This window comes from Ahaetulla prasina, chromosome 8 (assembly GCF_028640845.1).
Source record: "Ahaetulla prasina isolate Xishuangbanna chromosome 8, ASM2864084v1, whole genome shotgun sequence".
Lineage (NCBI taxonomy): Eukaryota > Metazoa > Chordata > Lepidosauria > Squamata > Colubridae > Ahaetulla > Ahaetulla prasina.
The window spans coordinates 21,501,098-21,513,348 of NC_080546.1; the positions used below are offsets into that span (position 1 = coordinate 21,501,098).

The 12,251-nt window shown below is 37.7% G+C and overlaps 1 protein-coding gene across 3 annotated transcripts in view; it reads left to right on the top strand.

Annotated features, from left to right (window-relative positions):
• Positions 1-12,251, top strand: part of PDLIM5 (PDZ and LIM domain 5) — a 165,625-nt gene that overhangs the window by 118,885 nt on the left and 34,489 nt on the right. The gene's annotated exons all lie outside the window — the stretch shown is intronic.

Consider the following 12,251-nt stretch of genomic DNA (forward strand, 5'->3'; position numbering starts at 1 on the left):
TTATCAACGTTTCTGAAAAAGTTGGTACGTTGGTGTGCTGCTATAGCTTTCAGATTAGTTTTGAAATTGTATGCATAACCTCTGCTTATCTACAATTATCTCAGATTTGGTTTTGTTTTCTTCCTTTGGACTGAACTTCATAGGAAATTGCTTTTGGAAAATCCATTGGGAAGTTTTTTAACACGTCCTCAAATGCCCTTCACTTCAGTTCCAGTGGAGGCAACAACACATGTTAGGAGCAGTGCTGCTGTTGCTGTATCTGCCGCTGTGTCAATGCGTTCCAGGTAGACATTATGTCCGAAAGGAATATCAGAGAAGCTCAAATAGCACAGAAGCACAGAAATATGTGAGATGTAGTTCTGGATGCTTTTAAGATAAGAAATATGTGCTAGCACTCTTAATTGCAGTTAATTCACAGTGTTGGATCATGTGATTAAGTCTCAATTTATGCCCCCCCCCTTTTTTTGGAATAGATCAATTAATTGGATTTACAGTAGAGAAAATTTCCGGGTCCTTGGTTCTCTCAGAACTTGGTTATTTTCTTTGAGACAGTTCATTACCCAAGTTAGGTAACATTATCAGTGCCAGCCACTAAAAATTGTATCTAGTAATATAATCTGTCACATATATGTACACATGTATATATCTGACCTCTTCTATCCCAGTGAGTAGGATTTTATGATAATTCTGATTTTATCTTGAATTGATTGCTCTGAAAAAAACTCAAGTCTATCACTTTTAGATTTTGTAAAGGAGTTATAATCAGGATGTAAGGGGGAATTATTCTAATTATTTAAATGAATTCATAAGAAGGTAATTGAGCCTTCTTTTGAGAAATTGAGCAGTTTCTGTGTTTGAAATTTAAATAACTGTTTGATCCAACTTTCTAATTTTGACATATCAATTTTGCTGAAATCTGAATTATCCTGTTGGCATATAATTCTAGTTAGGCAGTTTCCAAAGCTAAGCGGGGTTGGTCCCAATTAGCGCTTCTCAGTTTTAGCGTGAATAGCTTTCTATTTATTTCATTATGATAACTATTTCCTTCTATTTTCTCTTTAAATACTTACTAGACTCCCAGATAGTAGTAGCTATCGTTCCCTGTTGGATGCTCTTCTCATTACTCCTATTATTAAACCCCCACTTCTGGAAAGCACAAGGCCATCAAGGAAATCTACAAGTGTTCTGGAAGTACAAAGGAAACAGAGGTAGTTAAAAGTATAGCAAATTGTCTGGGCCACTTCTACCTCATCCTCAAATTTCTATCTAACTCACTGGCTCTTTGGATTGTTTTGCATTTCAATCCCACTTACACTATTATAGTAAAAGTTATACATTTCTTTTTGCTTAAGCTCTTCATTTTAAAAACTAAGAAAGGTATGTCACTGGTTTATTTACACAAAAACTTTTGTGCATGAGTAGCAGTCACTCACTACTAGCACAGTATCAGTATCAGACTAATGGAGTGGGAGAGAAAAGTCACAGTTTAATGTGAAGACTGTTCTAAAACATTTCAGTCATTATAGCAAAATGTTTTATAAATGGCTCGTGTCCATTGCTGGTACCAGTCATGTTAAACCTTCAAATCAGGTTAATTTAAGATATTTTAGGTTGGTGGTGGTCTTCCAACTCATTTTGAATTTATGATGTGATTCATGGCACAGAACCCTTTCCCCCATTTAAAAAGTATGACCTTTCAGTTAACTCCAAGGTGGGAAAATATTACTAGAGTGGAATCAATAGGTCTGGATTGAGGTACTGGCAGAATTCCTCCAGTGTGGAAACCACATGTTGTTCTAAAGAAGTATTCTTAGAACAGAGGGCCTTTTTTTCCTCTTATTCCCCTGATATTTACTGACTTAGTCTGGCTGCAATAGTTGGGAAACGGGACAGCAAATAAAAGATTATTCACACATTTGCCACCTACTCCATAAAGCGCTTCACGTTTCCTGGTGGGATGGTGAATTTTGCTTTGTGTCATATTTTCTGACCACAGCTATGATAACATGAGAAACCAACTTTTCTGGCAAGTTTTATTTTAACCAACAAAGCAGAGGTTTTGATGATTTAGATGCAGCTCGCTCATTTATTGTGTCTAATAAACTAGTTCCTTTGGGACACTTAGATGATTTCACTGTTAAAATGCTTCATAAGTACATATTATTCAGATTATCCAAATGTGAACATATAAAAAGCTTATTTTGTGAAATTTTAAAAACCTTTGTATCTTTTCCATATCAGTGGTAAGTCACTTCTTGTGATTCCTTTTCTTTCTTTCTTTCTTTCTTTCTTTCTTTCTTTCTTTCTTTCTTTCTTTCTTTCTTTCTTTCTTTCTTTCTTTCTCAGCATAAACCTTTGTATATGATCCTCCCCAACTCTGTGTTCATGTTATCTTTGAGTTAACCTCATAATGTATGAAAATGCTACTCTCTATTTAACAATAGCAAGATATAGAAAACTTTGAAAGAATAAAAAACCTTTTCTATTTGTGAATTAATAAGAAAATAGTGCAACTATTTTCAACTATAAAATGCAACTGCCATGAAAGCAACACGTCAACCAAACATAAACCTTATGGCCTGGGCCTTTTAATTAACAGTTATATCTGCCATGTTCTGACAGCACATATAATATGTTTCTGACCACTACAATATCTTCTGTAGTTTCCTATTCCTTGTTGATGTTTACTTTGAACTGAGTGATTGTGTGAAGACTCTGAGAAACAATTCTTCACTTGCTCTTCCTGAATTTTGCTGTAGATACATCCAGAAAACATCAAGAGTTGTGGATTAGGCATGCCTTTTAGATGACTGTTGCATACAAAGTGTGCACACCTATGTGTGTTTCAAGAAAACCCATGGTGAATAAAAACATGTGGTACAGAATTATTTACACGTTGCTACAGATTTGAATGTAAACCACTATTTATGTCCAGTTGCTTGAAGAATCAAGATCAGAAAACAATGCAGACGTTTTCAATGTATTCTATGTAATATTTTCTGCAGTCAACATGGTGTCTCCCCACCCCTTCTTGTTTTTGGAGTTGTTTCTTTCACTATTCTTTTCTTATGTAGCTCAGAAATATTCTTAGACCTTTTTGCCTGGGTTGCATGATTGAGATCACCCCAAATATTTTTGATAATTCTGAAGATTTTCAATAATAGTCCTGGAAATATACACAAGCTATTCTAAAACCTTGGTTTTTTTCCCCATAGGTATTTTATTTTTATTTTATTTGTTAATTAATAATCTGCCTTTATTATTTTTACAAATAATTCAAGGCAGTGAACGTCTCTCCTTCCTTTTCCTATCTTGACTGTTGGAGTGCTAAAATGGCTGTAACTTTGGGAAGCAGTCATAGCTCCTTTCGTTCAGCAGCATTATAATTTCATATGGTTGCTGAGTGAACGATTGTAAGTTAAGGGCTACGTGTGATCCTACTGGCATCTTCGTAAATTTTAATTTCATACCAAAAAAAAGTATGTTGTTTGGAATGATGTTGGAAAGCTGCTTTTACAAAATACTCTGTATCTGAGAAAAAGGCGTAATAGCTTTGAATGATTTGGATTTTCCGACGTTTGCATACTTTTTTTATCAGCACAGGAGGCAAAACAATCTTGAGTCATTTTGCCGCCTTATTTATCTTCCCCACTTCTATTTTTTTCATATGCCTAGCTGTTCTTTTTTTTCCTTTAGATTCTGCTAGAACAATGTTGCCTTCAGCAATATAAACATCAATCTTTATAATTTTACAGTGGAGAGTTATTTAAAAGAAGAGAAATACGAATCTCTTCTGTAGAACTTCATCTTTGTGTTTTTTGTGAGTCTAAGCACTAAGCATTTTTTATGTTGCCATATCCAGGCAATTTTTGCAAATATTTTTCTCACAGCCGCAAACATTGTGAAATGATGGTTATATTTTAAGAATAGTTTTCTTTTGTTTAAAATTCCACAAATTGCAAAACAGAGGATATTTTAAAATTTTATTAAAGTAAGTCTTTCAAAAATAACAATTTAGGTGTATTTTAAGATGGACTTAAGTGAAGCCATTCCTTAATTTTTAGTTCAAACGTTGGTTCCACATTAACTCTTACAATCGAAGAAATCTGGATAGCTTCAATCAATGGCCATTTAGAAATAGAAATAGAATAACAGAATTGGAAAGGACTTTGGAGGTCTTCTAGTCCAACCCTCTGCTTAGGCAGAAAACCCTACATTACTTCAGACAAATGGTTATCCAATCTCTTTTTTAAAACTTCCAGTGTTGGAGCATTGGCAACTTCTGAAGGCAAGTTGTTCCACTGATTAATTGTTCTGTCAGGAAATTTCTCCTTAGTTCTAAGTTGCTTATCTCCTTGATTAGTTTCCACCCATTGCTTCTTGTCCTACCCTCAGGTGCTTTGGAGAATAGCTTGACTTCCTCTTCTTTGTGGCAGTCCCTGAGATATTGGAACACTGCTATCATGTCTCCCCTCGTCCTTCTTTTCATCAGACAAGACATACCCAGTTCCTGCAACCATTCTTCATATGGTTTAGCCTCCAGTCCCTTAATCATCTTTCTTGCTCTTCTCTCTGCACTCTTTTTTACATCATGGCGACCAAAACTGGATTTAGTATTCCAAGTGTGGCCTTACCAAGGCATTATAAAGTGGCATTAACACTTCATGTGATCTTGATTCTATCCCTCTGTTTATGCAGCCTAGAACTGTGTTGGCTTTTTTGGCAGCTGCTGCACACTCTTGGCTCATATTTAAATGATTGCCCACTAGGAATCCAAGATCCCTCTCTCCGTTACTACTATTGAGAAAGGTAGCATATACACTGTACCAGTGGTGGGATTCAGCCAGTTCGCACCACTTCGGGAGAACCGGTTGTTAACTTTCTGAGCAGTTTGGCAAACTGGTTATTGGAAGAAATCATTAGGGCAGAGAACCAGTTGTTAAATTACTTGAATCCCACCACAGCACTGTACCTGTGCATTTTGTTTTTCTTGCCTAAATATATCACTTTACTTTTTTCACCATTGAATTTCATTTTGTTAGATAATGCCCAATGTTCAAGTCTGTCAAGATCCTTCTGTATCTTAAGCCTATCTTCTGGAGTGTTGGCTATTCCTGCCAGCTTGGTGTCATCTGCAAATTTGATGAGTTCCCCATTTATCCCCTTGTTCAAATAATTAATGAAATTGTTGAAGAGTACTGGACCTAGAGAGACTCTTGATGAAAGTCTGACATCTTACAACCTGTAATCATGGCCTCACCTTCGGTAAATCAGGGTTCCCAGACCAGTGATTTTTCTAATGGTATTGAGTAAGTATAGTGCAATATTAATGCAGTATCAGGGGTTTTCAATTCAGTTGTGTAGAATGTGAAGGACGTGTGCTTCTGTTTTATTTTTTTATAGTTTTCTTATATATGATGTACACTGAAGATGGCATTTAATTTTGTTGTACAAGGTGCAATGACAATAAAGTAAACTTAAACGATAGGCATGGATACCTTTCTACTTTTCTAGTTCACCCTGCTCACTCACAAAATTATATTAAGTGACAGTGTTTCTTAACAATTAAATTGGAGTTCTATAAAAGGACTAAAATAGGTTGAAAATTTTCTGCTCTCAGCAGTTGAAGTCGTCTCTTTTGTAACTCAGATGCTTTTTAGATGGAATATTAGAATCTGATTTAAAATTCTCATCCGTCATGGGCTTATGACATTGGCAAAAGAACTTGACTTCATCATTTCCGTGCGTATAAATTTATCCTAAGCATAGGTGAGATTGCGCTATGCTTAGAATATTTAAATTTCTATGTGTGTTTCTAAGATTTAAGAAATGATCATCTTAGTCTGGGTGTTCTTTAAATGATGGTGCATTAGTTCTAGAGATTGGGCAAGACATACAGAGGTTTGCCTATACAGATGATGGATTTTGTTCAATTTGCTAGTTATTATTAAGAAATATTCCCTCCTTGGAATATTTTTGTAAGGCTAACAGAAAAATACCAATATATGAGATTCTAGTACATTTTCTAGTTACACAATGCATTATACAACCTGACGTTTCATTATTCAATCCAGTTTCCAGGCAGCACAATGCCTTTATGTGTGGGTTGTTCTGATACAAATAAAGGGGGGGGGGAACACCCATAAACACATATAAAAAGAGAACCTGGCTGACCTTAAATGGCCAAGTGAACTAAGAAAGAAGGTTAAATGGATTAAAAATAATAATAAAACCAAAGGAATCCTTTATACTAGATCAGGGGTGTCAGACTCAAGGCCTGCGGGCTGGATCCGACCCATGGGGTGCTTAGATCAGACCCACAGGGTTACCATGGAAACAGCAAAGGACCGCCCACGGTGCCTCTTCCAGTGAAAATGGAGCTCGGTAAGGCCGCATGAGGCCTTCCCAGGCTCAGTTTTTGGCCACAGTGATCTTCTGCCGCCCTCTGCCAGCAAAAACAGAGCTTGGGGGTGGGGGCTCCGTTTTCACTGGCAGAGGGCAGCAGGAGGCCATCGTGGCCAAAAATGGGAGGTCAGGAGCCCATTTTCGCTGGCAGAACGCTTGGGCCACCACAGACACCCCCGACACAAGTGATGTCAAGCTGGCCATGCCCACTCTGGCCCCCAGGGTCAAACACAACCCTGATGCGGTCCTCAATGAAATCAAATTTGACACCCCTGTACTAGATATATACTAGATACTGGTGTACTAGATACAGTATACTAGATACTAGACACCAGCTTTTAAAAATATTTGTGTAGGAGAAGTCTTTTGAGAAGACTGATCAGAACATACAAATTATATTGGGTAATGGCTTTGTATGTGTCCTTAGCTTGCGGAGGCCATTGAAGTTTTCCATTTTAAGGATTTTGCTTTTATGTAACTTACTTATTTCTGGAAATATTCTAATTTTGGGAACATTCACTTGGAAAAAATACACAACATGGCCAGTTCCAGGCCAGACTGTATGGGGAAGCCAACTCCTCTTGGCAGAGTGCCTAACCTAGAAGAATTATGACATATAAAAACCAAAGTGGTGGTCCTACTGAAATGTTGGCACTTCTTTTGATTGTACACCTCTAGCAGATGTCTGACTATTTTCTGAAAATGGACGAATAGCTTTTGATAGTTTGCAGGGAAGCAGTATCTATCTTACTAAATATCTCACAATTGGAATCTAAGTCAGTCTTCAACCTAAATTTCTCCATCTTAAAATGTCTTTCTTCCCTAAAAAGCAATATGGTCTTGCATTGCATTAGATCTGAATTTGATGCACAAAGAAAGCGACTTGGGAAGTGACAGAATGTCTCTTTGTTCCCTTTTAAAAGGCTTGTTCTTTAGAAAAAAGATTATACTTTAGGACAATGGGAAATGAAACAAAAATTATTATCTGGAAAACTCTGTCTGCTTGATAAATTTAATTCTACCTGGGGGAGATACAACAAATGGGAAAGTAGCTGGGATAGGGTTCAGTTCACATGTATCTCATTAACTTTGACTTACGTGTCTCTATTGCTCTAATTTATTAGTCACTGTAGCTAAGTTAAAATATACTAAATGTCATTAATGATGTTTTTGAGTAGTCCATTGCCAGACTGCTAGACTTAGTTTTAATTTGATTTCTTGACAACTTGAAGCAAATTTCTTTATCTTGAAACCACGAATATAGTGACTTCACATATAACTTCAGATACAAGTGCTATATTATTGAAATTCAGGTACTTTGTTCACACATGGGTTTCTGCTATAAATAAAGGTAGGTAAGAAATGAAGACCAGTGTAGTGAGGACCCAGAGCCTAAGTATCAAGGCGGCCTGAAACCTCAAATTAATTCATATTAATATTTTTTTTTTACCTCACTCATATTATGTCTTGCCTATGGCCACTTTTGCAGTTGGATTCAGGGCAGAGCAGAGAACTCCTACTTTACAGCTTCAATTCAAATTGGTAATTTAGGAATGCAAAGAAGGAATCCTTATCAAGAAAAGTAATCAGTGTGCCTCTGCTTCTCTTTATTTCTTTTATTTCTTTATTTCTTTTCCTATATGTGATGTACCCATGTTTCCCCGAAAATAAGACTAGACTTTTTTTCCACCATGCATGGGAGGCCCATTTCTTCTTGCTTGCTTGTGGTGGGGCAGAAGGCCACATGGTGCACTAGTACTGCCACCACGAGGCAAGGAGTGGAGCTGCCCCATGCACCCGGCACTGGCTTACCTCAGGTCCTCTGCAGCCAGGCCAGGAGTGTGTAAAGTGTGAAAGTTGGTTTTTGAGCTTTTTGTGGCTATGTGAAGTGTGAAATGCAGCTGCTTTTACATTGTGTGTGAGTCAGTTGTGTTGTGTTGTGTGTGTGTAAAGTGTGAAAGTTGGTTTTTGGTACCTCTTATTGTTTTTTTATACTTTGTTTATTATTTTTATTATTTATTGTTATTGGCCACGCCCACCAAGCCATCTGACCACCAAGCCATGCCCACCAATTAAGCCACACCCACAGAACCGGTAGGGAAAAATTTTAGATTTGACCCCTGCCCACACTCCCCAACACATGCCTCGCCTTGCGGCCGTGGCACCAACACACCACTCAGTCTCCTGCTCCACTGTGGCCATAAGCAAGCAGTAGAAGTGGGCCAGCAGCCATGTGGGCTCTTGGTGCATATGGCTGCCAGTGCTGCTTTCGCGAGGCAGGTGTCGGGGCATGGATGGCCTGGCTGCAGGAGTCCTAAGGTAAACCAGTGTGGGGCATGTGGGACAGATCCACCACCCCCTGGTTCACCACGAGTAACCAGACAGAATGGGCGGCCGGGCAGCTGCACAGGCTCTTAAGTAGGGCTTTTTTGGAGCATAGGGCTTATATTAGGTGCATGCCTAAAAGCATACTAGGACTTATTTTCCAGGATAGGTCTTATTTTCAGGGAAACAGGTTAGCCAACCAGAGAGTTTTCATTTCTGTCTTTTCCCATGCTGTTCAAGGGTTGCAAGATGTATGCAAAATGGAAAACAGGAAGAATGCTACTGTTCTGGCTGAGGAGCTCCAGGGTGGATCCGAATAATTCATAGGAAGGGCTGGAATGGCATGGATGCTCATTCCTTTACTTATCATAAATTTCCTCTCTATCCAGATGTAAAGCTGTCTATGCAGAGGAAGGGTGAAAGAAAATGTGCTAGCATATTGCAGAGGCTTATTGGTGTGCTGGTTATTTAGCATAGCTTTGTAAGGTTTGAAAGTTGGGTCTTAGATAAATTAACAGATAGTCCATCTGTTATGGATAGCAAAATTGCAATTAGATTAAAATACAATAATTAATATACTTTAAACGGTTGATGGAGACTTTGAAGTTCCAGATAGAAATTTAAATGAATAACCTGTTGCGCTACAAAGGATTTTAAATACAGAAGAAAAGAAAACTTACTTACTTGCTCCCTCCCTCCCTTCTCCTGAACTCTTTCATGATGATAAAAATAGATTTACTTGAAAAATATATCCAGTTGTCCTCATGTGAACTCTGGTATCTTTTTGCTTGATATGATAACTTGGCGGATACCCAATTCTTGTGCTCTTTTCTTCCCTTACACCACGATCCATTAATCAATTTCCAATGCGCAGAATTATATTAGAAAACAAACTGCTATAGGAAGTAGCTGATTTTTTTAAAAAAATCGGCATGTTGCATATTGATAACATTTCCACGATTACTTAAGCATAATATGAAGATTAACCCTGGAAGGAAACCCAGAGGGAATGCAGCCACAGGAACTCAAAATGTTCTCTGTTTTGGTAATGAACGCCTTACAAAACTAGTTCCAATATTATTGGTGTGTGAGGTCTACTGCAAATGTTGACAGAAGGACTCCTGCCAACCTCAATAGGCATAGCGTGTGCCATAAATCAAAGTTTCATGTGAAGCCAATTGTTCGGCTAAATTTCAGCCTTCCTCCCTTTAAAATGTCCACAGTTTCTAGTTTCATGCCTAGGAGTTTAGCTTTTCTAGCATGGCTGATCCCACTTTTCACGTTTCTTTCTGTATGAATTCACGTTTATTTGCTTTTGGCAATACAGATAGTTCTCACCTCAGAATCATTCATTTAGTGCAGGGGTCTCCAACTTTGGCAACTTTAAGCCTGGAGGACTTCAGCTCTGCTGGCTGGGGAATTCTGGGAGTTGAAGTCCTCCAGGCTTAAAGTTGCCGAAGTTGGAGACCCCTGATTTAGTGTCTGTTCAAAATTGTAATGGTGTTGAAAAAAGTGACTTACGACTCTTTTTCATAGTTACAACCACTGCAGCATTCCCATGGTCACCTGATCAAAATTCTGACCCTTGGCAACTGACTCAAATTTACTGTATTTTTTGGAGTATAAGACACACCTTTTTCCCACCCTAAAAATGGGTGAAAATTTAGGGGTGTCTTATAGAATAGAATAGAATAGAATTTTATTGGCCAAGTGTGATTGGACACACAAGGAATTTGTCTTGGTGCATATAGACCGAATACAGGCGTTTTTGGCCTCCCCAACCCTCCGTACGTAATGTTTTCGCCCTCCCCGGCCCACAGAAGCACTCTGCGGGCCAAAAATGGACACGTTTTTGGAAAAAATGGGCTGTGCAGAGTACTGCAGAATGCCTCTGGGGGCCTGGGAGGGCAAAAATACAACATACTGAGGCCAAAAACTATTTTTTTTCTTGTTTTCCTTCTGTAAAATTAGGTGTTTCTTATAGTCTGAAAAGTATGATATGTTGGTTTCAGAGTCCTGGGATCATGTAACCTCTGGCGAGCTTAAGGCAAACAAACTCAATAGGAAAGCCACATTCACTTAACAGCCATGTTACTAATTTAACAACTGCAGGGATTCAGTTAACAACTGTGTCAGGACAGGGCACAAAATGGAACAAAACTCACTCAACTGTCTCACTTAGCAACATAAATTTTTGGGCTCAATTGTGGCTTAAGTCGAGGACTACCTAATGTCTGATCATAACTCCATTAGATTTGTGTTTTGTTCAGTAGGCTTCAAGCCTGCTATGTCTGGGTTAAGATAAAGCAATTTCATCTTAACCCAGATATTGTAGGCGTGAAAGCTACTGAACAGTACACAAATTTAAATAAGAGGGGACAAAGAGTCAGCAGCAGTCTTTATGTTAATATATTTTTCAGCAAAAGCATACTTGGAAGCCAGTTTCATATTTGTTAGTCCATAGACTTAATGCAGTCTTCATTGTTTAGCAGGACTTCCAAAGCAATTAAAAATTAAAAATCATACACATGTTGAGTGGATCTTGAGAGATATATAAAAGACTTTCATGACAATAGGAACTTTTGTTCTACTAATACTTTTGCCACCATCAGCCACATGCAGAACCTTAAAGTCTATATAGCTTTATTACAGCTAGCCCTCCATTTACAACAGTTCATTTAGTGACGATTCAAAGTTACAACGGCATTGAAAAAAGTGACTTATGACCATTTTCCGCAGTTGCAACCTTTGCAGCATCCCCATGATCATGTGATCAAAATTCAGATGTTTGGCAACTGGTTCATACTTATGATGGTTGCAGTGTCCCAGGGTCGTGTGATTACCTTTTGTGACCTTCTGACAAGCAAAGTTAATGGGGAAGCCAGATTCACTTAACAACCAGGTGACAAACTTATCAATTGCAGTGATTCACTTAAAAAGTTGTAAAATGGGGAAAAACAAGCTTAACAAATGCCTCCCTTAACAACAGAAATTTTGGCTCAGTTGTGATCATAAGTCAAGGACCAACTTTAGAAAAGATCCCAAGACAGCAAAGCAAACACTGTAATTATTATAATGTATACTTTGAGGATGCTTTCATACAGTTACCTCTTTTGGAATATTTTCAAGCAGATTTACTAAATCAGACCCATGTTTTAATAGTGAAAATATAGAATTTCCAAAGTGATTTAATCTGTATGCAAACTTAGAACTAAATCCAAGAAAAACTTGTCCTTTCCCAAAATGTAAACTTATTTTTTTCCCCTAAATTGCTTCAGTTTTCACTTTTTCTAAACCAGTAGATCTTACCAGTTATGTATACAATACACATAGTATTTTCTTGTTTTAAGGCTTGTTAATTTTCATATTTGCTGAATTGAAATTTTCATCAGATAAATGATGGATATTAAATGCAATCTGTAAAATATATTCTGGCTGCACTAATGTTGGCAGAACCAATCTTTGAGGTGGAATAAATGAACAGGAAGGCATTCAAATATAGGCTTGGTTTGGCCTTCCTT